The sequence below is a fragment of the Trachemys scripta genome, chromosome 7, assembly GCF_013100865.1.
Source record: "Trachemys scripta elegans isolate TJP31775 chromosome 7, CAS_Tse_1.0, whole genome shotgun sequence".
Lineage (NCBI taxonomy): Eukaryota > Metazoa > Chordata > Testudines > Emydidae > Trachemys > Trachemys scripta.
Window position 1 is genome coordinate 99,899,715 of NC_048304.1, and position 26,089 is coordinate 99,925,803.

The window sequence follows — 26,089 nt, forward strand, 5'->3', positions numbered from 1 at the left end:
ATTTTCCTTTACTATTGTAGCTAGATTTTCTGAAAATCTTCTAGGTGCAAGGATATGCTCTAAGCACAAGGCAGTTGCTGAGTTAGTGTTGAAAATTTTTGTTCCCACTTCATTTTTTTCAATGACTGTATTTTTTATCAGGTGCAATTCCTCATCTTCAAACATTATTGAAGCTAATGCTTTTATTTACTTGAGGGACACATAAGACATCCACAGATGTTGAACACATGACTGTGGCCTCTGCATTTTAAAGAACCTAGTTCGTAATGGCTAAAATAATGAAAACAACAATTTAAAAATGGGATAAGTCTCTCTGAACTCTCCTGCCATGTACAACAGTAATAAGGCACATTCCACTAAACATGAATCAAAGAAATAGTTTGATATATAGTTCACTAACAATTCTACAAGCTAATTAAAAGAAATGGAGCATTAGAACAGAAAATAGATAATACCAAAGGTCTAGTGGGTGAGATGGAATTGAATAGCAATGTACAGGTTCCAAGAAATGACTTTGCTTGCAGGACACCTTGAAAGTCCATTTGTTTCATGATCCTAATATCACCAAGCCTCAGCTGGGTGGAGGAGTATATGAAACATATTCTAGTGGAGACATTACTTTATGATGCTTTCCATGCTTCTGCTATCGTCTCAATGTCTGTCTGAGAAGATACTAGGAAGTTTTTCCTGACCATTGTGTGCTTGAATTCTCAGGCTCTCCAGCTAAGTCCCCAGCCTAGTAACATAGGAACAGTTACTGTAGAATTCACTGCATAGTGCTCTCTACTAAGGGTTTGTTTTGGAAGTACAAAGAAGCAGATGTCTCTTAATATAGTCAGGGAGCTGCTTAGGGGTAAGAAAATTAAATCCAGCACATTCTGAATGGCTACATTGCAGGTTTAACCTCTAAATTCATTCCCAATGTTTATAAAATCTTTTAGAAAGAAGAAACCGAATAAATGAGCTGAAAATCCACACTCGCATGTATGGCAGGATAAAGTACAGAATTCCAGTCAATGAATAGAGAAAAGGATAGAAAAGTATCCATTGCCTCTTCCCTAGAAAATCTACTTTAGAGGAACTTGTATATAATGGGTTTATAATTAATAAGCATATTAAACAGAAAATGCATTTTTAAAATATTTATACTAGCTTAAGGTTACTGTATTGGCTATACAGTACCTGAACTACTCGGTGAGCTGAGGGGTGAAAACATTATTAATCAGATATATAGATGGTGCTATTGCCATGAAACGGGATTCCTCACAGAGATAAAACATTGGCCCAGATCCTGGTTCTGGCTGTACCCATTTTGCTGTAAAACAATAAAAAACAACAACAACAACAAAACCAGTTTAACTGGCTACCCAGTGATGCACACACAGTGGGAAGGAATTCTCAGGCGGTATACAGCTGGCATAGCAGTTCCTGCGCCACCCTATCTTGACTGCTCCCATTGTAGCAGGGCATTGCCAGGAACCTGCTATTTCTGTTTGGCAAAATGGTTCTGTGGCATCAATTACAAGCCAGGGAGCCCTGAGTCTGCTGTAATTTAATTTAATTAATAATTTTTAATTAATGGAGATATCCTATCTCCTAGAACTGGAAGAGACCTTGAAAGGTCATTGAGTCCAGCCCCCTGCCTTCACTAGCAGGACCAAGTACTGATTTTGCCCCAGATCCCTAAGTGGCCCCCTCAAGGATTGTGCTTTGGTCTGGCCTGGCATCCCCAGGATCAGGAAGGTGTAGAAGTGCCTTAATGTCCCTTTCATGACTTTGAAAATCACTTTGGAAGCATTATGTATATAAAGGTTGGAGTTATAGTCTGTGTATCATCTTGATTTCGGAAGTAAATGGCAAAATGTGATTCCTGAGTATTTTGTTCTTGTTTTACGTATTGACAGCAAATGAATTTGTTCTTTTTATTTACCAGATCAAATTTTGACTACACCTCTACCCCAATATAACAAGACCCGATATAACACAAATTCGGATATAACGTGGTAAAGCAGCGCTCCAAAGGGGCGGGGCTGCGCACTCCAGCAGATCAAAGCAAGTTCGATATAACGCGGTTTCACCTATAACACAGTAAGATTTTTTTGGCTCCCTAGGACAGCGTTCTATCGGGGTAGAGGTGTATTTCCTTGTGAGTATAAATAAATTATTTTATGTGGTTGCTAAACTCTGAGTCAGATCCAAAGAAAGGCCCATTTGAACAGACTACTTATTTATTTTTAATGCATTCAAATAAGGCATTCTTAAGACTCAATATACAACAGCTCAGGTCTTGGTTTTTATATATTTGGTTGAACAGGTCAAGAGGAGATTTAGGATTTCGTCATTAGGCTACTGGAGAAATCTATAGAACAATCACAATCCGCTGACTGCTTCAGGAAACAAGGGAATCTTAGTATCAGTACACCCTATAGAACAGATGATTTTTATATCACAAGCATTATGACCCATTAGAAATTTATGAACTATTACCCAACTGGTTTGCCCCCAGATACCTTTAACCTAACATCAAGACTACAGGAACACTGATAGTATATGTTGGTAATTCATTTTACAGTTATCTTGGGACCCCCGTTCCTCACCCATCACAGTTTATTAAACAATGGATCAAAAGATTTTGAGTCAAAATGCAGACACAGCTGCTTTTTTTTGCTAGTGGTTTGGGATGCCCGCAAGGTGGTCTTCTAATAGAGAAGCGATTACATATTCAACTAATGTCACAGTGGGATTAAAAAGGAACTATTAAATAGGTAAGGAAATATCAGCATATCCTAACGGATACAGTTACAGGACCCCAAATCCTCATTCTCTTTGAGCTGCCTCAAAAGAGACGTTAACAGGTGCTAAGTGCCACATCAGATGAAATGGCCATATTACACCCTTGGCCAATTATTATGAATGAGAAAATAAAACTGGGAAATTGTTAACTTGCCAAATAAAAAGCATGAGAGACAGTCTGGTGAATAATGAGATTGCCTTGTCCCTTCAAGTAATTACTTTAGAGTCCTGTGAAATAAATAGTGTAGTAAAGAATTTCCCCACTCCTTCTGCAGCAGGGATTGGAGCTGGAAGTTCTGGGCTTTCCTCCAGAGGCTGTACTTGATAGCCAACACTGATACAGGCTTGAGGGAAATGTCTTTAAGGAAAAAATACAAGAGGTAATACAGGAGTTACAAGGATAAACACTAAGTCCTGCAGAATAAGCTCCCTGTAAAATGATACAAAGTTTTCTAAGGTACATTGGCCCCATGTCGAAAGTTGCACTGTACTGAATTACATGATACAGAAAAAACAGAGTAGAAAATGTTGATGTCTCTGAATCAGCCCAGTATTATGTTAACAATGAAAAAAGATAAAGATGATTCACAAGCTGAGCAGTCAGAACCTTAGATAGTTTGCAAGGTACTATTTATAATTTTCTCTCTACATGCCAAAGCTTTTGATTAAGTATTTGGACATCTTTAGCCTATGCACACCTCAGTTTAACTTATGAATATGTAAAATGGTGTTCTTTCTTGCGCAGGTGTTGTGTGCTTAAAGTGTGCAAGGAGATGTATTATTGAATGAAAGGAACGGTATAAATACAACATGTTAATTATTGTTTATTGTTTAATTGTTAATATGTTTAATGGAAAACATATGCTTGATAGTTTAATTTATGTTCTTTGGAATTATCCACTTGATTCTATTACTGTTAAAGGAAGGTCCTAAGTTTTCCCACTTTTGTGGAAAAGGGGCAGAGTTGCTCCCTTTCACATGTTGTATCTGGACTCATTATGTAATACAACAACTGGCCAAGAGGAGCTGACCAAGAGGAGGGAATGTATTTGGGGTAAAAAGAAAAGACAACTGGAATACTATGTCAAATTTTCTAAAGGGTCTATTTCCTTCCCCGTATTAGTAGAAGATTGACAGCTCATTTCTGAGTTAAAGATTAATCAACCAAAAAGGGAGGTGATACACATGCTTGCATTTATGAATATTAAACTCTGACAATGGTATCTTTGAAAGGAGACAAGAACACTAAGCACCAGTTATTAGGGAGTGAATAAGAGTGCAAATTACAATGAGCTGAATTTGAACTATGACACATTCTTCTCTAAAGATCTTTGAAATTAAACTGATCTTTTCTTGCACTGTAGAAACAGATAGTACTATAATTAAAATGAATATTTAACCGTGTGTTTCTTGCCTATGGATGTTTCAAGCTTCCTGAAGTGAAGGTAGGCTCGACTATAGTTTCTGGTGGCTAACCAGCAGGTACCGAGCTGGACTGTGGCTTGACCAAGGCCTTCCCTCCCCTTCTCCCACCCCCCACACCTCCTGATCAAAGAGAGGTTGGTGGCTTGTCTGGCATTGGCTGTTTGTTGGGGATGAGGGTTCCCTCTTTCTTCTTTTCTTTTTCCTGGAAAAGGTAAACTCCTGAGGAACTCAGCTGGAGGGCAGAGATGCTGTCCTAGGCCCTATCCTACTCTCTGCCCAAATCTAGATGACTGGAATGTGAATGAGTATATAACCCTGTCACAACCTAAGGGGGCTCATCCATTCACTGTTGAGTGAGTGGCTTTTTCAGGCTTATGTTTCATTTATCCAGGGACATTGAGCCAATGGATATGGGGGCTCTCCTACATTGGTTTGCCTATCTGCTGTTGGACTTCAGGGGCAAATCTCCATTTTCAGTTCTGATCTTACTATATTTTTATTTTTTAATATATTTTTTTCATTCTTTTTTTCCTAATTCTTTGGGTCTATATTAGGCACAGCCCAACCAAGGATAGATACCCAGGGCACAGATAGCTATATTTCATGAACTCCAAGAAATAAATAATGATTCTGAAATTATATTACTGGCTTTTTTTATTTTTCCTAGATATTTTTGATACATCTTTTTGGCATGTGATGTGCAATTTCCCTTTGTCCATTCCCCTATTTATTGTAGTCTTTAAAAGGGATGAGGAAAGAGGGGAGATGCAACGGACAAATTTACATCTATATCTAGAGAACTTTCAGCCAGGATGAATCATCCAAATCCCAAGCCCAAGATTTGGTGGTGATGGGGGACTTCAACTATCCAGATATATGCTGGGAAAATAACACAGCATGGCACAGACTATCCGATAAGTTCTTGGACTGCATTTCAGAAGGTTGAAAAAGCTACGCGGGGGGAAGCTGTTCTAGATTTGATTTTAACAAATAGGGAGGAACTCGTTGAGAATGTGAAAGTAGAAGGCAGCCTGGGTGAAAGTGATCATGAAATCATAGAGTTCGCAATTCTAAGGATGGGTAGAAGGGAGTACAGCAAAATAGAGACAACGGATTTCAGGAAGGTGGATTTTGGTAAGCTCAAAGAGCTGATAGGTAAGGTCCTATGGGAATCAAGACTGAGGGGAAAAACAACTGAGGAGAGTTGGCAGTTTTTCAAAGGGACACTATTAAGGGCCTGAAAGCAAGCTATTCCGCTGGGTAGGAAAGATAGAAAATGTGGCAAAAGACCAGCTTGGCTTAATCACGAGATCTTGCATGATCTAAAAAATAAAAAGGAGTCATATAAAAAATGGAAACTAGGACAGATTACAAAGGATGAATATAGGCAAACAACACAGGAATGCAGGGGCAAGATTAGAAAGGCAAAGGCACAAAATAAGCTCAAACTAGCTACAGGAATAAAGGGAAACAAGAAGACTTTTTATCAATACATTAGAAGCAAGAGAAAGACCAAGGACAGGGTAGGCCCACTGCTCAGTGAGGAGGGAGAAACAGTAACAGGAAACTTGGAAATGGCAGAGATGCTTAATGACTTCTTTGTTTCGGTCTTCACCGAGAAGTCTGAAGGAATGCCTAACATAGTGAATGCTACTGGGAAGGGGGTAGGTTTAGAAGATAAAATAAAAAAAGAACAAGATAAAAATCACTTAGAAAAGTTAGATGCTTGCAAGTCACCCGGGCCTGATGAAATGCATCCTAGAATACTCAAGGAGCTAATAGAGGAGGTGTCTGAGCCTCTAGCTATTATCTTTGGAAAATCATGGGAGACAGGAGAGATTCCAGAAGACTGGAAAAGGGCAACTACAGTGCCCATCTATAAAAAGGGAAATAAAAACAACCCAGGAAACTACAGACCAGTTAGTTTAACTTCTGTGCCAGGGAAGATAATGGAGCAAGTAATTAAGGAAATCATCTGCAAACACTTGGAAGGTAGTAAGGTGATAGGGAATAACCAGCATGGATTTGTAAAGAACAAATCATGTCAAACCAATCTGATAACTTTCTTTGATAGGATAATGAGTCTTGTGGATAAGGGAGAAGTGGTGGATGTGGTATACCTAGACTTTAGTAAGGCATTTGATACGGTCTCGCATGATATTCTTATCGATAAACTAGGCAAATACAACTTAGATGGGGCTACTATAAGGTGGGTGCATAACTGGCTGGATAACCGTACTCAGAGAGTAGTTATTAATGGTTTCCAATCCTGGTGGAAAGGTATAACAAGTGGGGTTCCACAGGGGTCGGTTTTGGGACCGTCTCTGTCCAATATCTTCATCAACGACTTAGATATTGGCATAGAAAGTACGCTTATTAAGTTTGCAAATGATACCAAACTTGGAGGGATTGCAACTGCTTTGGAGGATAGGGTCATAATTCAAAATGATCTGGACAAATTGGAGAAATGGTCTGAGGTAAACAGGATGAAGTTTAACAAAGACAAAGACAAAGTGCTTCACCTAGGAAGGAACAATCATTTTCACACATACAGAATGGGAAGAGACTGTCTATGAAGGAGTACGGCAGAAAGGGATCTAGGGGTTATAGTGAACCACAAGCTAAATATGAGTCAACAGTGTGATGCTGTTGCAAAAAAAGCAAACATGATTCTGGGATGCATTAACAGGTGTGTTGTGAGCAAGACACGAGAAGTCATTCTTCCACTCTACTTTGCGCTAGTTAGGCCTCAAGTGGACTATTGTGTCCAGTTCTGGGCACCGCATTTCAAGAAAGATGTGGAGAAATTGGAGAGGGTCCAGAGAAGAGCAACAAGAATGATTAAAGGTCTTGAGAACATGACCTATGAAAGAAGGCTGAAGGAATTGGGTTTCTTTAGTTTGGAAAAGAGAAGACTGAGAGGGGCATGATAGCAGTTTTCAGGTATCTAAAAGGGTGTCATATGGAGGAGGGAGAAAACTTGTTCATCTTAGCCTCTAAGGATAGAACAAGAAGCAATGGGCTTAAACTGCAGCATGGGAGGTTTAGGTTGGACATTAGGAAAAAGTTCCTGTCAGGGTGGTTAAACACTGGAATAAATTGCCTAGGGAGGTTGTGGAACCTCCATCTCTGGAGATAATTAAGAGTAGGTTAGATAAATGTCTATCAGGGATGGTCTAGACAGTATTTGGTCCTGCCATGAGGGCAGGGGACTGGACTCGATGACCTCTCGAGGTCCCTTCTAGTCCTAGAATCTATGAATCTATTAATTCAATGGCTGGATTGACACAACATAGCCTTTATTTCATTACCTTTACAATAGAAGGAACAAGCATAGCCCAAGACCTTAGTAATGCCACAGAAAAAAAGTTACAATGGAAGAGAAAATAAAGATATAGGATGTTAGGATTTAGTCCTTTCTAAGATTTTACTCAAACTCCCCTTGACTCCAAACCAAGTACAGATCTCAGAATTTCTCCCACATTTTCCTAAAGGATATTTCAGTATCTTTGAGATTGTGTTGGGACGTGGCATCTGGAAGGAGAGCAGCAGTGTGTGAGGCCTTACTTTAGGCAACCTTACATTTCTGTACCTGGGTAAGGAATTTGGAATTCAATGTTTGACTATATCCCCCTTCCCCACTCCTCTAACTTGCTGATCATCCAAATATGTTATGAATCAGTCCATTCACCTTACACATTCTAAATGGCAAAATGTAGCAGTGATACAGATCGAGGTCATATCCTTTCATGACATCTCACAGTCTCCCACACGCTTCAGTGCCACGAGCCATATCACAGGAATCCGTTTCTTTATTAAAATAAGTGATGATATAATTCTACTTGCTTTTGGCAGAGGGATTGGGGCCTAAATGCCTGAGTGGTTGCATTGGAGTGCTTGGTTTCTAATTTGACATTTTTTGGTTGAACATGCTGCCAGTGATTTTGCTTTGGTGGGCACTTTAGGAATAAAACTAAATGATACCTACTCAACCCCCCATTATTTCCATGCAGTTTTTCTTTCAAAGTTGCAAGTTAACTGTTGCATGAGTGGCAAAACAAAGTGCTCTGCAAGCTCCCCCAGGCAGCTCTGCCAGTGCACCTGCAATACCCATTAGCTTTTTGGACTAGACACAACACTGTGTAAGAGTCAATGAAAGGACTCCCATTGGCTTCACTGGGCATTGAATCGGGCCTTTCATGAGCAGAAATTGTCAAGACTATGAAACTGTGTGGCAGATTTATGACCTGGGCAAATGGGACAAGAATGACATCACCAATCACATTTTCATTTGTGACCCAAGGTAGGATCCGGTTTACAGACATGAAAGATTGCCCCTCGGTTTCTGCACTATATAATGTCCTACCAAAAAAAGTACTTTTTTTTTTGCATGAGAAATCCCATACATAATCGCATGAACCCTTTCAACTGTGGCTAAGGCATTACTTTGTATTTTAAATACAAATGTTTTGCAATTCCTGCCTGATCATGTGAACCATGATCCTTGTTTTAGCAGGCGCACAAAATGTTGTGAACAAAGCAATGCAGTTTTCAAATGCAAAATGAGCCCAGATCCAGCTGTGCCATACACTTCAGGATTCCCACAGTGCATCTGCAAGACATTGCTTTTCTGCTCCAGATCTGCCTGTTCATTTTTTAGATGATCTCTTGACAATCTGCGAAACTGAGAACAAAAAGAAAACAGAGCAGCAACAGAGCCCCATTGTAATCCAGAGTTAAATGAATAATCTTTCTCTTAAACTAGGTTTAGATTTAGAGTTGTGAATTCATATTATGTAATGCTTGTGACATGGAAATAAGTGGAGAACAAAACTGCAGGTATGGTCATGGAATCTGACATCTACCTTAAAAGAAGCATCTACAGATGTAGATTAAAATCAGTTCAGGGGTACAAGAAAGGGTTATGTTCAGGATGGGATAGCTTTTTTGGTTTGTTTTTATCCTAGATATAAGATTGTATCAAGTTCATGCAACCAAGTAAGGGTTACAATTAGAGCCATTTTATAAGATCTTTTCAGGGAACAAGCTGTTCTTGGGACTCTGCTGGGGTTAGGGTCGAGACCAATTTGTTTGCCTAAAATAGTTAATTGTATACTAGTCCATGGATGTGAGATAGGATTATGTTGAGCCTCACTTCATGAAACAGGGCTAGGTTTATGTTAAATTTATGAGCCAGTTAAGGATTAGGATTGAGGCCAGTTCATAGGTTTAGTCTACCTTTAAAGTCTGTGACATTTTACATGTCCAATCAAGTGGCAATTTTTGGGCTTGTTCTTGGAATAGGTGAGGGCTTGTTAGGTCAAAGTTGTATTCTCTGACTAGGTTTAGCACCAGATTGTAAAACCAATTTGAAGGTGAGGGCTAGGATTAGGCTTGGAGCAAGACCATGTGCCTGGGTTAGGGTGGCTAGTTTTTGGATTTTGTAGGGTTAGAAGTGAAATGAAATTTGATTCCCAGACTAAGAGTACGGAAGGTCAAGTTTTCTGGTCTGGTGTAAGGAGAGGGTTGGGGCCAGTTAGCTTCTAGCCTATTGTAGTACTAGTTCATGAGCATGGGTTAGATGGCAAATTCATGGGCCCAGACTAGATTTAGGGTGTGTGCCAGATAGTGTACTTTGGGTAAGAATAGAATCGGGGCCAGTAAACAGGCCCTGACTAGGGTTAGGGCCATCCAATTACAGTCTCTGATACGTGACATTTATGACTCTGTGCAACTACTCTGTAAAATTTACTTCAAAATGAAATGCCAGGACCAGTAGAAATGTTAATCTGTGTATTTTTGGTTTGTAAAAATTCAAATGGCTTTAAAGAAAAGCTTGAACAACAATTAAGAGAATTAAATAAAGTAGCATATTACTGATTAGCACAGATTTGATGTTTACAGTAAATTATTAAGGAAACTTCATTTAGTAATTATGGAATTAAAGTCACCAAGAAACAGAAAACACTAATTTACTTTTAGTAATCCATTAAGGCTATCTGTACCATTTATGAATTCTGATTGATATTGCAAAATTTTTCGGTTAAAAAAATTGCTGTTCCCCAAGGACTCACAGGGGAAGGTTGAGATAGAAGTGAGGGACATTGGGGTTTGAGATGCTTATTGGTCTGTAGAATCAGTAGTCTCTTGTGCTTTATGTGACTAAATGTTAAAGAGCATAAAGGTGTTAGATACTGACTCTGTTTAACTGCTTACTATTGCTGCATGCCCTTGAGAGAGTTAAACTGTAAACCAGAAGCTTCACACCTTTGGCATGGAGTTCTGGGGGAGAAGTGTTTAAGTAACTGGGGTATATCAGGGATCAGTGCTGGTTCTGGGGCTTAGGATTGGTGGGCTGAGGAGCCCCATTTCAGAGAAGGGATAGCATACTGAGAGTCAGTGCCCAGGAAATGTGCCAGAGAGGCCAAGGGAGGAACTAGTCTGCAGCCTGCTGAGGCCCTACAGCTTAATACATCACAGGGGAGCCAGAACAGAGATGCTTGAATTCCCCTTATGACTGACCTAGTGGTTGGCTGGAAGGAGGAACTTGCTAGGATCTGTGGCACTGACAGCTTGATTTCTCAGAGAGAAACAAACAGGGCTAAACTCTGTTCTGTTATACTTGTGCCATCCTGCCCACTTCTGTGGAGTTGTAGGAGTATAACTGAAGGTAGGCTGTGTTGCACAGGATGACAGTAAGGGGAAGCAAGTCAAAGCTGGTAGGATTATAAACTACTGGGGTCAGCTCTTCAAGACCAACTGAACTGTCTCTGGTGCAGGAGTACTTGTGGCACCTTAGAGACTAACAAATTTATTAGAGCATAAGCTTTCGTGGACTACAGCCCACTTCTTCAGATGCATATAGAATGGAACATATATTGAGGAGATATATATACACACATACAGAGAGCATAAACAGGTGGGAGTTGTCTTATCAACTCTGAGAGGCCAATTAATTAAGAGAAAAAAAACTTTTGAAGTGATAATCAAGCTAGCCCAGTACAGACAGTTAAGAAGTGTGAGAATACTTACAAGGGGAGATAGATTCAATGTTTGTAATGGCTCAGCCATTCCCAGTCCTTATTCAAACCGGAGTTGATTGTGTCTAGTTTGCATATCAATTCTAGCTCAGCAGTCTCTCGGCTGCTACTCTGAAACCTGTCTCTGGTGCAAAACTTGAAGTGGGAGGACAGAGATTGGGTTCTTCAGTACGGAGGCCACTTTTGTCTGAAGTGCAGGTGAGGCTTCTATAAATTACCCGTTTATGATTGCCAGAATGCAAAGCACTCTGAACACCCCTGATGCTGATGAGGAAAGTGGCTTACAGTCTGTTCACCATCCAGGTATTCTGCTATACAAGGAGAAGGTAGGGCCTGTAAACTTCCAGGAAGCTTCCTCTCCTTCATTGTAGATAACAGGATCCTTCTTTGTGCTGTTATATTTTGTAAATTCCAATACTCACCCTGCAAATAAGAACTGAACTAAACAGCCAGCCAGAGAGGACAGTGAAATGTGAAAACCAAAACCAAGTTGGTAGATCTAATTTGAGGCCTGAGCGGTGACAAAATGCCTTTAATGCAAGCAAGTCCTTATTATTGTAGGTTTATGTCTCAAATATAAAGTTTTATTTAAAGACAGAATCACCTGAAATGAGATCCAAATTATTTTTGCCTTTTACAGCTGAAAATTACTAAACAAGATTTGAACTACTAATCTTAGTTGAACCTGGGATGACTCCTTGCGTGTTGTTTTAATGTGATTTGAAATGTGGAGACACTGAGCCATCTATGGTGAGCTCCTCTTTAAGGAGAGCTGTGTTACTCTTCTTTATACACTTGCTTTGTTAGTATTTTATCATCTTGCATACAGTACATCAAAGAATTTCCAAGCAGTTTAGAACATAATATAATATTCATCCATTTCCAGCATACCTTCTTAGCAAGTGTGCTATAGAAATGGCAAACCTTGTTCCCTTTACAAGGTTACCAGCTGTCATAAAATATAATGCACCAATCGGCTGAATATCACAGAAGAAATGGATAGAGAGGAAGGGAAACAAAGAGCAAAGTACTGTGAATCAAGAGAAGAAAGATAAACAGGAACATCCTATGAAAAAAAGCAATTTGTATTAATATTGTTACTCCTTTTTGATCTGAGCAGTTATCCAAAGTTCAGGGCCCTGCAGGTGGTTTCTGCTAGGAGGAGAAATTGATGATAGTCTGTATTGTGTGTCCATGGGTTTTTTTTGTTTTTGTTTGGGTTTTTTGATGCAATTTTTTTACAAAGAATAAAGTTCTGGTTCCCTGCACACAGCAGGAATCAAATAGGAGACTATTTATTTGCTCACCGCTCCAAACCTCTTTTCAGTCAGTACTTAACCCAAAACCTGTCTCTCAGCTTTTTCCTAGGGCCACTATACTGGTGCTCCTGTGTCTGTCTGGAGCTTCTCTGGTCTTTTCTTTTCTCTGAGACCCAGATGTACACAGCTCCACTACTTTCTGCCTTATATTCTGTGTTTGCTATCTCAGTCCCCATGGAACCCTCTTGGGCCATACGATTTAGCTTCTCCTTTAGACTTGCAATGTCCCTGTGTTTTGAATAGTGCTCCTATTATTTCTGCTGCCTGGTTACATAAAAGAACTGAATGGCTTCTTTACATTTATCGTGAAAGAAAGGCAGTAATTATGCCCACTGACTTCCACAAGGTTTAAACAACATTTAAAAATATTTATGCTTCAAAGATCAAAGACAAAACTTAATATGGTCTAACCCAGGGGTAGGCAACCTATGGCACATGTGCCGAAGGCGGCACGTGAGCCGATTCTCAGTGGCACTCACACTGCCCGGGTCCTGGCCACTGGTCCAGGGGGCTCTGCATTTTAATTTAATTCTAAATGAAGCTTCTTAAACATTTTAAAAACCTTATTTACTTTACATACAACAATAGTTTAGTTGTATATTATAGACTCTTAGAAAGAGACCTTCTAAAAACATTAAAATGTATTACCGGCACGCGAAACCTTAAATTAGAGTGAATAAATGAAGACTTGGCACACCACTTCTGAAAGGTTGCCGACCCCTGGTCTAACCAAACCTCTCATACATAAGTGTAAGCTACAATGGCTTGGATTCTTACAGCTGGGTTTTATTTATGGGAGCTATGAAAGGTCTCTGCTCCTTTGGGATGGCCTGTGGGAGCAGCCTTTACTTTCAGGGGGGCACAAGGAATCATGGCTGGCATTAGAAATTAGGTTTTATGTAATTTAGTTTGGATTCTTATAGGTCATCAGGAAAGAAAAATAAACAAAAAGAACCTGAAACAAACACCAAGCAATGACATGTCACACAGAAGATTTGCCTCCTGACTTGCTAGTGTGCTCCTACAGTATACTATTTAAATGAAAATAAACGAGTAGTGAAAAGTCTAATTCAGCTTGTGGAAAATAGATGGATAAATGAGTAATATTGAATTGATCATGATTCTTAATGTAAAATGATTCTGCAGCCAGGTATTTAGGATTTTATTTCACTCCCAAACTGAGGTTTGGTGAGAATCTTGGCTTCTGGAAAGAGAGAGAAGGTTGTGCTTTATGTCACTGGGTAAAAAAGTTTTCCTATTACTATGAGCTGGGTGAAACTTTGCTGAGGGTTGATCTAAAACCTCACTGAGATCAGGTGTGATGATGCACCCTACAATTAACATATGTGTGAGGATGAATTAATCAGAAGAAACCACCTAGTGCAAAAGGGGGTTGTGAACTCACCCAGAGTTTAGACTGAATGGGCAGAGGGCTTTTGGGGGGGAAGGGAGGAGGAGATTAAGGGAAGGCTGTAGATACAGGAACTGAGAACAGAGAGAGTCAGAGGCAAAAGCATGAAAGCCAAGCAATTGCTGGTGAGCACAGTGTGACCCCGGAAAAAGCTTAAGAGAGAGCTTTTGAGTGAGTTGGCTATAGAGGTTTGTGGTTGTAAGCTAAGATCCTACCTACACTATGGTTACTAGAGTGGCATAGCAGTGGCACCATATCTATGCCACTGTACTTCCATAGTGTAGATGCAGACTACAGTGATAGGGGTTCTTCCATTGATGTAGGAACTCCACCTCTCCGAGCAACGGTACCTAGGCTGCTGGAAGCATTCTTCTGTTGACATAGCTGTGCCCGCACCTGAGGTTGGGTCAGCAGCGTCATGGTGCTCAGGAGTGTGGATTTTTCACATACCTGAGTGCCATAGCTAGGTCGACCTAAGTTTTAAGTGAAGACCAGGCCTAAGAAACCACTCCCTTTTTTCTTGCTTCTTCCTGAGTTTGGAGAAGCAGGACTTCATACATTCCTTGTAAAGAAACAAGATTCTATCAAAGAAAATACCAGCTTCCATCAATTTCTACTTCTAGCTGGAAGTCTCCAGGCTCCAAACTTTGACTAGCTGCTCATGTTAAAATGAGGCAATGGTCTGATAGAAAAGTTTCCTGTGATTATACATTGTCTGTGGATGGAATACAAATGCAGACACTGGGACTGAATCTGGTCTCACTTGTACCAGTTCTACACTAACGTGTCTCCACTGACTTCATTAAAATCATTCTGAGTTTACACTGGTGTAAACTGGAACAGAATTCAGCACTTTACCTACTTTCTAAGGCTTAGTTGCTTTTCAATTAAGTTTGTGTTTGCTATATGTTATTCTTACTACATTGGATTACAGATATTTATATCATGTTGGCTGTCAAAGTAGGTTATGATAGGTCACAGCTGCTAATAAAATAAAGGACTTTGGCCAATGTCAGCATTGCCTGGTACAATATACAGTAGAGTAGTTGAGTAGCACAATGTGCAAGAGACCTGAAAAATCAAGTCTACTACACATGCAGCAATTTCTGTTTGCTGTAATTGACTTACCTAGGGAGATTCAAAATCTGTATCTTTTTAGTATTTCCCAAATGAGTTAACTGAGGTCGGTGGAGGCCAAGTTATTTGCCCAAAGCTATTGAGTGAACTAGTTGCTCAGCTGGGATAGGAACATCCTAGATGATGTAGGGAGGGCATATTAAAGTAGTTCAATAAGCACATTTTATTTTAAGTGCTTACATAGTCAAAATCTCTTCTTTTCCCAACCCCCTGGTTTCCTGCTTCTTTAAAGCTGGTTCTGAATGGTTGAGAGAGATGGTTCTAGTATAAAGTACTAATGCCTAACAATCTTGGCCCCTATTCCATTAATCTAACCTCGCTGCTTTAGGTAGTGCATATTGGAAGGTTCCTAGAATTGTTGGCAAGTCGAAAGGCATATAGATACAAAAATAAATGTTCAGGGACATATTCTCACTTCATTTTGCCTGGATTCATACAACTCCCAATACTGCTAATGAGAATTATTGTGGCCTATGTATCAACTTTCTCTCCATCAAGGAGAGAAGATATAATTCTGCCTTCTACTCAGCAGAAAACTACTTGGTTTAAGGTGCCCACATTTATTTCAGCTTTTAACACTCCTTCAATAAAAAAACCAACCAAACAAAAAAAAAACACACACCAACAAATGAACAAAAACAAGGAAGAAATGAAGTGGTCATCATTCATTTACACATGTCTTTGTGATGAACAATATGTACTGCTGAAAGCAACCCTATGGAGAATTGTAGGACAGTGTTTTGTTCAGGAAGAATTATAATATTGACATTTCATGTGCTAACTTATCCTACAGACATCTGTGAGGCTGAAGACTAAACACTGATAATTTAATTATGTTGCATTCTAGCAAGCTATTGCTATTGATTGTTGTCATGTAAACGTTGAATTTTAGTCCGCAGGGATTTTGCTTAGGATCCCATTTTTAAAAACAGTCTGTCATCTTTAAATTGTTCAGAACATTGAGATGCATCTGCTATGTTGATTTATTTACTTAGATCCAAACCCCCTTGATAGCATGAGAAAGATTCCTATTGCTTTCAATGGGCTTTGGATCAAGTCCTTGAAGTGTCAGGAACTGGCCAACTCTCACAATCCACTTTTCCATTTTTGGGGGCGGGTGGGGGGGTGGAGGTAGAACTAAACAAATTCTCTTAAAGCTATGAATTCTTTCATCACTTGTGCCCACTAACTTTTGAAAACTTAATTTAAAAGAAAGCTCTGCAGTGTATGGATACATCTTTGTGGGTAACTGATATTACGAGCAGCAGAATCTAGTGCCATATAACTAATAATAATATCCCTTTGTGAGATGAAAGTCAGAAAATTTCCCTCATTTGCTACTATCCAAGTTATAAACACACACTGACCTACTTATAATAAAAGACACAGCTAAGTATTGCACAGCCTTAACCTTTGCAACAATAAAAGTTTAATGGGGGAACAACAATAAAATTAATCAGGAGATAGTGTGAGGGTTCTTGGGACACCCAGGACTGAGTCATCTTGTTACCTCCTGCCTACACAGAGACAGAGTCTTTCTTGGGTGTCAGCTCCCTAACACTACCAGCCTTTCAGCCTATCACGCACTCTCTTCCAGGCTATGCCAGCCCTGTCTTCACCTTGCAGGTGTACCTCCATCCCCAAGTCCCTTTGAATTGTTCCACTGATATATCCACCCCCGACACTGACTACGCACAGAAACTCCAGCTCCTCTGCACCCAAAGTTGCAGTGTACCCTAGAAGTTTACCAGTTTTACTTTTAAACCACTGCTCCTGTGAGCCACACAGTACTGGAGAACGCTTAAAATAAAACGAAAGAAGGTTTATTTAAGAAAGGATAAGGATTTAACTAGACTTGAGAAAGTTGTGGAAACAAGTAGTTACAGTACGAAACAAAATCATAAAATACGAACCTGGATCTACACTTATTAATAGTTACCTTTCCTATGTAATGAAGTACATTTCCACCCCTCCCAACCCACCAGGTTCAGCTTGTTGCAGAGCTGGCTGGTTTCTCAAGAACCAGAATCCAAATGCTTGTGAAAACACTCCCTACCCCATAAAGTATTTTCTTCAGTGAATGGATACAGTGTGCTTCTCCCTCCTCTAAAAAAAGACCAGGAGTACTTGTGGCACCTTAGAGACTAACAAATTTATTTGCGCATAAGCTTTCGTGGGCGATAGCCCACTTCTTCAGATGCATAGAATGGAACATATAGTAAGAAGATATATATATATATATATATATATATATATATATATATATATATATATACATACAGAACATGAAAAGGTGGAAGTAGCCAAATCAACTCCCTCCTCTGTCATACTGAAAATAGTCTCTTATTTCTATTCACAGACAGGGCAAACCTCTGTTTTGTTAAATTTCTTTTTTCCCTTTAAGTGGCTTTAATTGTTTGTCATTACCTCTGATGGCTTCCTATTCAAACTCTTAGGCCTTGTCTACACTAGAAATCCACACCCCTGAGTGACATTGTTAAACCAACCTAAATACTCCTGTAGACAGCACTAGGTCTATGGAAGAATTCTTCCATCAACCTAGCTACCACCTCTTTGGGCGGTGGATTACCTATGCTGATGGGAGAACCCCTCCTGTTGGTGTACGAATTGGTGTACATATACACTGTTGGTGCACATATACACTGAAGTGCTACAGCTGTGCAGCACAGTGGCTAGCCCAGCAGAGTTGGTGTTTCATGACCTGCGCTTCTGTACTGCTGATGTTGGCTGCAGAGAGAACGCTGATGTTAGGCCTTGTCTACACTGCTACTTTAGACGCCGCAACTTTCTCACTCAGGGGGGTGAAAAAGCACCCCCCTCAGCACTGCAAGTTTCAGCGCTGTAAAGTGGTAGTGTAGACAGTGCACCAGTGCTGGGAGCTACTCCCCTCGTGGAGATGGGTTTTTTTTATAGCGCTCCCAGTGCTGGTGCCACGACTACACAGCCACGTTAAAGTGCTGTTGGAACTACGCCAGCCGCTTGAGATGTCATCTATAGGTTACTCAGGTTTCACCCCATAGAGAAGGGTGGGGATGACAACTGCCTTGTAAACCAAGTTCTTGGTGCCTGTTTGCAGATCCCTATCATTGAAGACTCCTTTGAGTCATATTCCAAAGGATGTTCTGGCACAATGGATCCTGTATTTAATTTCTGTGTCAATGCTGGCTGTTTGGGAGAGGTGGCTACCAAGGTATGGAAAATGGTCCACATTTTCCAGGGGTTCTCCGCTGATGGTGATTTGTGGAGTATGAAGAGTGGTTTGTGCAGATGAAGGCTGGTAGAATTCTTTGTTACAAATAGGTAACCACTGAAACTAGTGGTTTTACTCAGACATAGAAATAAGCACTATTGGGGAGGGAGAGGCAGATTTTTTGTGGTAGTGAAGTTGCACTGATTTACACCAGCTAAGGATCTAGCTCTATATTTCTAGTGTCTTCTCTCAATAAAAAAAAATCATTTTCATGATCTGCTCATTCACCCATTGACTCCCCCCCCCCCGGTCAGATAACTGATCCACCCTGCCCAGGCAAATGAAACTGAGAGGTTCAAGCATTTATCAATGTGCAGAAAATACTTCAGGAATTTACAGGCATAGTAGTAGTATATCTCCTATCTGTATCTGGAGCATTCAGTGTCTAAAGAGCTGTCTGCATTTTTATTCATCATTAGCAATACAGCAATTTGCCACTTTACCAGTTCTCTTGTAGAAGAGAAAAGCTGATAGTCAGGTGTCTATACTTGTACTGTTGGGAACTGTCAAAGCATAGGCTGTCCGAAATAGTTCCCATTGCATAACACAAAAGAACAAGGCTTTTATTTTGCGATTATACTTTAAGTTGAGCATAGTCAATGTATAGACAGTGAGTGTCATGGCCTGTTAATACATAGAATGATCATAGAATCATAGAATATCAGGGTTGGAAGGGACTTCAGGAGGTCATCTAGTCCAACCCCCTGCTCAAAGCAGGACCAATTCCCAACTAAATCATCCCAGCCAGGGTTCTGTCAAGCCTGACCTTAAAAACCTCTAAGGAAGGAGATTCCACCACCTCCCTGGGTAACCCATTCAAGTGATTCACCACATTCCTAGTGAAAAAGTTTTTCCTAATATCCAACCTAAACCTCCCCCACTGCAACTTGAGACCATTACTCCTTGTTCTGTTATAACCTCTTTTGACCTGAGCAGCTAGCCAGTATTTGAGATCTTGCAGGTCGTGTCCATTAGAGGAGAAAGTGATGATGGAGTTAGCTATTTCTTTGATGCAGTTCTGATTATTTGCAAAAAAATTTACATGAAGTCCCATTTCCCTGCACACAGTTCCAAGCCTGTTTCCAGCCAGCACTCTTTCCAAAAGGTCTCTCTTACCTTTTTCTCAGGACCATGCTTCAAGTGTTTCTTTTGCTGTCTCTGGGGTTTCCTTTAATTCCCTGCTGCTTTCTCTGTGCACTTGTATCTGCTTCTATCACACTTACACAGCAATCAAATCAGTCAGACCCTGGGAAACCTCTTGGACCTCATGGCCCAGGCACTACCCAGTTTGCATCCACTCTGGTCCTTGGGTGGTGGTTTTGCATTGTTTCATCCGTCGCCAGACTAAGGGACATTTAATTATTCCATCATTTAGCCTAAAAGGAAAACTACTATCATGCCCAACAGCTTCATTGTGGTGCCCAGCATAACAATATTATATTTAATACAACAGTAGTAATATCTGCATTTATTTAGCACTGTTTACCTTCATGGACCCGAAATACTTTACAGACTGTATGTACAGGAATCATTTTACCTATTACTGACTTGAAGCACCTCTAGGGTAGAAATATTACTGTCCTTATGTACCTAAAACTTTAAGGCACAGTAGACCAGATCCTCAGCTGTAGTAGTGCAGCTTGGTGCTGCTCTCTGGAACAAAACTATCCTAAGGCTGCCTTAGACAGCTCCTAGAAGAACTCTCTTGTGAAGGATCCTTTGGTCTTCTAGAGCTGTTGTAGTGACTCCTAACAACCTGTTTCCTCTGAGTGGTAAAGAACATGTAGACATAGGAAAGGAGATATAGCTGGGGGTATTCCTATCATGCCAATCGTGCTTCTGGATTAGACCCTTGATCTTGTTTCAGTCTGTGCAGCTCAGAATAGTCTTCAGACTAATATAAGTTATGCCAATGTGTCTAACGCAGTGCAGATTAGAACAGGGTCGGGGATAAGCAATGGTTCTAACGACACCTTGACACCTTTCCTTCTCCTTCATTCCTTCCATCTTGAGCTGTGCTGAGTGCTCCTGGGCTGCAGCTCAGGTTCTGGGCCAGTGTACTGAAGACTCAAGGGGATAACACATCATATTGAAACCATAGGTGCACTTAAGGCAGCCAGACTATCGCTACAGAAGTTGAAACGTGGCTAGTGGTTTAGCATATGTATTTTGTTGGGTGTTAAAGATGAGAAATTGAGTTACAAGTCCACATAATTTAGACTCAATAAATTGTCACATTTATTTATAAATTTTGAGACAGAATTATTGTCACTTATCGTTTCTGAACATGTTCATGCCAGATAATAAACAGATAAGATTAAATGGGTAGCAGCTCAAGTTACTGATTTCTGGAAAGTTCTCCTGCACTTCATGATGGTCATCTCAGCCTTTGATGTCTGGTCTTTCAATCTCCCTCCTTCAGTTTTTGGTCTAGTATTTTTCCTAACTGGGCCTTGTTCATTTTCTTGGGGATATCTTTCCACATTATATAATCATTAGCTTTTCTCCACTTAGCATTATGCAATAGTTTTACAAACTTCAATTTAAACTTTTTTGTTTTTTTTACCCCATTTTCATGTCATTATGTTTCCATGGCTTCTTTTTCCCAATAAATGGACTTTTAGCACTACCTTTTGTGTAGTATACTAATTCACTTTCTTTTATCTAAATCTTTCAATGCAATAACAAAACATCCCTTTTCTATTGTCAGCAATAAGCAAAGCATTATCTACATAAGTCTATATAAGAAAAAAATTGTCAAGACAACGCTCATCATGTTAGGCAAAATGTAGTCCAAAGCCTTGGCATAGATCTTGTCCTATCCAAATTCATTCACTATCCATAATTATAAACTATTCAAGAATAACTAACAAAACTTTTATTTTTACCATGCAGCAATTCTTAATCTTTATATTTCTAAAACATTGTAGCGGGGTGGTTACCCCGCTCCTGCCCTGAAGGGCTTAAAACAGCCCTGGGGGAAGGTTGCGGCTGGGAGCGGCTAAGCTGGGCTGATTGGGAAGTGGCTGCAGCTGGGCTATGCCCCAATCAGGTCACAGCTGGCCCTATATAAAAGGCTGGGAGCCAGAGGCTAATAGTCTTCCTCTGCCTGTAGAGGGAGAAGGGCCTGACTGCAGGGAGCTAGAGACAGGGTACCTGAGTGGAGCAGGGTTGGGGAAAGACAGAGGAGCTGGGGAGCTCCAGCCTGGAAAGCCCCAGACTGTGGCCTAGCAGAAGGCCAAGGGGTACTGGGGGTTGCAGATGGCAGCCCAGGGGTAGGCCAAGGCAGCAGGTCCAAACCCAACCTTGCCAGTGATGAGTAGGCTGATACTGCAGTCTGCCCCAGGGTGTGGGGCTAGACAATGACTGGCAGTAGCCTTATACTGAAATGAGGTGGGACTAGTGGGTTGGGGCTCCCTGGGGAGGGGAGACCCTAAGACTGAGGGTTTACTGCTAGGGGGCAGCACCCCAGGTAAAAGGGCACTGGGGTCCAGGGTGTGACACAGGGCCAGAGGCAAGGCGGATACCGGCCTGCAGAGGGCGTTCCAAGGCTGGCAGAGCTAATTCCCAACAGGAGGCACTGCAGGGGTGAGTCTTGCACTGCTACAAACAGGTATCAACATACTCTTTATTTTTTATTTGAATGAGGAAGTTATGGTAATCTTTAATGTCAAAAGTTTTTCTTTCTTAAACATGGGTTTTCAGGGGACTCTTTACTTGAAGTCCAACATCATGTTTGTACTTTTATTTAAGAGGCTTTGTCAGTAACTTTCCCACTGCATTTTGAAGGATACTTTTATTATAGTTTAGTGCAGGATATTTAATTGTATTCAATCATTTTCTAATATTGTACTCAGGGCCTGCGCAACCCATTAGGTGACCTAGGCGGTCACCTAGGGTGCTAACATTTGGGAGGTGGCAACCGCAACAGCTGGATCTTCCGCCGCCCCGGTCGCTGTCAGCATTTCGGGGGCGGCATTTCGGGGGTGGGACCTTCCACCGCCTAGGGCGGCAAAAAAGCTGGTGGTGCTCCTGATTGTGTTGGTTAAATACTAGAGCAACTGAAAGAATTCTAAAGCTGTGTTTTAACATCCCTTCATTAGTGTTGTTGTCATAATGAGTTCAGCATACGGTACCAGATTATAAAACTCAGAAATAGAAAAGATGGGTCCAACTATGTGTAAGACCTGGAATTATTAAATAATATTGATTCAGTAGAATAAGGTTCCTCTGTATTGCAATTAAACTTTAACTCTGCATAGCTGAGCCAAATATGATTATAGATCAGAACAAAAGAGCAGTTCTCTGCTCTACTGTTACAGGGGGGAAAAAAGAATAATTTAAATGTCTTCAGAATTTATATTCTTTTAAGAGATGTCATCCAAGACTTGACCAGTTTGGAAATATTGGTCAATAAATATCCACTTGAACATCAGTCAGCAATATGAAGATACTTGTTAACAATGTATATTAGGTAGAAGTGGCCATCAAATGCCCTGATCAGGTTTGACAAAACCTGAGTCACTGTTTTGATTTCAAAAGAACAAAAACATCTTGATTTCATCCCATTCCTCCTATTTATGCCCCCATGTGCTAAACTGAGGCATGGTGTGGGGAGAAGGAAAGAAAGTGGCCTTCCTATATTACCAGCAAAATAGACATGTCAACAGACTGGCAATCTCATCCCTTTGACTAGGTCTCCAAGCACAATGCCCACTATCAATTCAAAAATCTCCAACACAATTCCAAATTCCACAACCCTTGTCTTGCATACTGTAGCACTCAGACCAATATCCCATTGGTCCATTTTTTTTTTTTTTAATGTCTGAGTTGATTGCAGAATAGTGGTGTCCTTCTTACCATAGACTTGCTTCTATGTCTTCCTACAGGTACAACTGAAGTTCCTTCTGGGCTACTAAAAGGGAAATTGTCTGCTGGGTGAGTTTCTACTCAGTGCTCTTCTTCTGCATAGACAACTAAGTTCATTCAGTTCCCTCAGCCATTCATGTAACATAGTAATTAAGACAATTATCAGTACAGTGTTACCACTAGTTGCATTACTACTTTTTTTTTTTTTTTTTAAGAGTAAAACTACTAGGTGAGATTGATGCAACAGCAATTTTGTTTAAAGATAGAACTAATTGTAGCAAATGGAATTAATATCAATATACATGCATGGTGGGAATCAGGGCTGTGTTGTCAATCTGATAATTTACATAATGGCTTGGTAAACTTGAGTTTGTCTATTTCAATGTATTTTGGAGAAAAGGGTAAGACATTATAGTAAGCGATATAAAATTCAGCCAAAGGCATCTTAATCAACACACACAAAAATTAAATGAGCAATTCAGCATGCTGTAAGATGAAGTCATTTTTCATCATGCTGGTTATACTAATACTGTAGATTTTTCTGATGGCTTTATTAATATTAAAAAGCATTTTAGTGCAGAAGTGTTCCATTCTTCTTGAAGTTCAGTTCTGTCCCAATATACATTTGAAATTTCAGTCCTTTCTAGCTACACTAAGGCCTGGTCTACACTGCGGCGAGGGGGATCGATCTAAGTTAAGCAACTTCAGCTGTGTGAATAACATAGCTGAAGTCAGCCTACTTCAGCTATGTTATTACCGTCTTCACTGCGGTAAGTCAATGGCTGACGCTCTCCCGTTGATTCTGCCTGCGCCTCTCGTCCTGGTGGAGTACCTGAGTCGATGGGAGAGCGCTCGGTGGGCGATTTATCGCATCTAGTCTAGATGCAATAAATTGACTCCCACTGGATCGATCACTGTCCGTCAATCCAGTGGGTAATTTAGACAAGCCCTTAGAAATGCAATGATTTTTTTATTAGTGTTATTGAGTATAAACATAGCTAATGCTTCAGCATGAGTAGGGCAATTAATCCTTTCAACACATTTTTACCATGGTATGATAAAATTACTGATACTTGCAATATGTAAGGAGCCCAAATGGATTCAAAATAATAAACAAGGTATACAAATTTGCAAGATAACACCTGAAATGCATTGCATATACATCTCTAGTCTCACATGTCAAACCCTTTCTGCATTACTACTTGAATGAGTTGTAAGTAGTAATTTGTAATATGGGGTGAAATTCTGGGCCTGCTGAAGTCAATGGCAAAAGTCTTACTGACTTCAATAGGGCCAGGATTTCACCCTTAATGCTTTGGACATGTGATATTGCCAGCAAGTTAAAGTGTGGATTGGATGAATGGACTATAAGGTGGATAGAAAGCTGGCTAGATTGTCAAGCTCAACAGGTAATGATCAACAGCTCGATGTCTAGTTGGCAGCTGATATCAAGTGGAGTGTGCCAGGGGTCGGTCCTGGGGTCAGTTTTGTTCAACATCTTTATTAATAATCTGGATGATGGGCTGGATTGCGCCCTCAGCAAGTTTGCTGATGACACTAAATTGTGGGAAGAGGTAGATATGCTGGACAGTAGGGATAGGGTCCAGAGTGACCTAGACAAATTGGAGGATTGGCCAAAAGAAATCTGATGAGGTTCAACAAGGACAAGTGCAGAGTCCTGCAGTTAGGACAGAAGGATCCCATGCACCACTACAGGCAGGGGACCGACTGGCTAAGCCGCAGTTCTGCAGAAAAGGACCTAGGGATTACCGTGGAGGAGAAGCTAGATATGAATCAGCAGTGTGCCCTTGTTGCCAAGAAGGCTAAAGGCATATTGGGCTGCATTAGTAGGAGCATTGCCAGCAGATCGAGGCAAGTGATTATTCCCCTCTATTCAGCACTGGTGAGGCCACATCTGGAGTATTGCGTCCAGTTTTGGGCCCTCCGCTACAGAAAGGATGTGGACAAATTGGAGAGAGCCCAGAGAAGGGCAACAAAAATGATCAGGGGGCTGGGGCACATGACTCACGAGGAGAGGCTGAGGGAACTAGGCTTGTTTAGTCTGCGGAACAGAAGACTGGGGGGGGGGGGAGGGGATTCGATAGCAGCCTTCAGCTACCTGAAGGGGGGTTCCAATGAGGATGGAGCTAGGCTGTTTTCAGTGGTGGCAGATGACAGATCAAGGAGCAATGGTCTCAAGTTGCAGTGGGGGGGGGGGGGTCTAGGTTGGATATTAGGAAATGCTATTTCACTAGGAAGGGCTCTGCTACTGGCCCCTCATGCAGAGTCCTGGCTGTAGACCCTGTGCTCGGGGCTCTGCTCCTGGCCCCATGCCTGCCCCTAGCCTTTGCCCCCCTACCCCTGTACAGGTCCCCCCCCTCCCAGAAACACGGCACTGCTCCTGGCCCCAGCTGGGGGGAAGGGAGATGGACGGGGGTAAGAGGGCTGGCTTTCAGCACCCACACTACTAAAAGGGTTCCAGTGCCACTGCTTCTGTGTGTGTGATTTGTCTATTTTTGTTTTCTAGGAAATGGGATCAAATTTTAACAAGAACAGCCGTGACAGCTCCAGTCCATCACTTAACATCTCTCTAACTTCCATAATAATGTAGTGTAATGATTGACTAATAATAAATCTAAATGAATACATTTGCATTTATATTTATTTAAAGACAGCCCTAACACATCATGAAGCAAGTAAACAATTGGAGCAGCAGAAATAGAAATAAAGGTGACATTGGTAATTTAAAGTAGTGAGTTTATTCTAAAAAGTGTTAAGTGCCAGAGGCATAACCAAGAACATCAGTACAATATTTCTAGCTGAA

At 40.8% G+C, this 26,089-nt stretch overlaps 1 long non-coding RNA gene across 1 annotated transcript in view; it reads left to right on the plus strand.

The window, feature by feature from the left end:
- The window catches only part of LOC117879764, a 105,140-nt gene extending 79,287 nt beyond the window's left edge, over positions 1 to 25,853 (plus strand). The window contains exons 3-4 of the long non-coding RNA XR_004646380.1: positions 23,286 to 23,334; positions 25,793 to 25,853. This is a non-coding gene — a long non-coding RNA (uncharacterized LOC117879764). The remainder of the gene's footprint in view (positions 1 to 23,285; positions 23,335 to 25,792) is intronic.
- Positions 25,854 to 26,089: the final 236 nt, after the last annotated feature.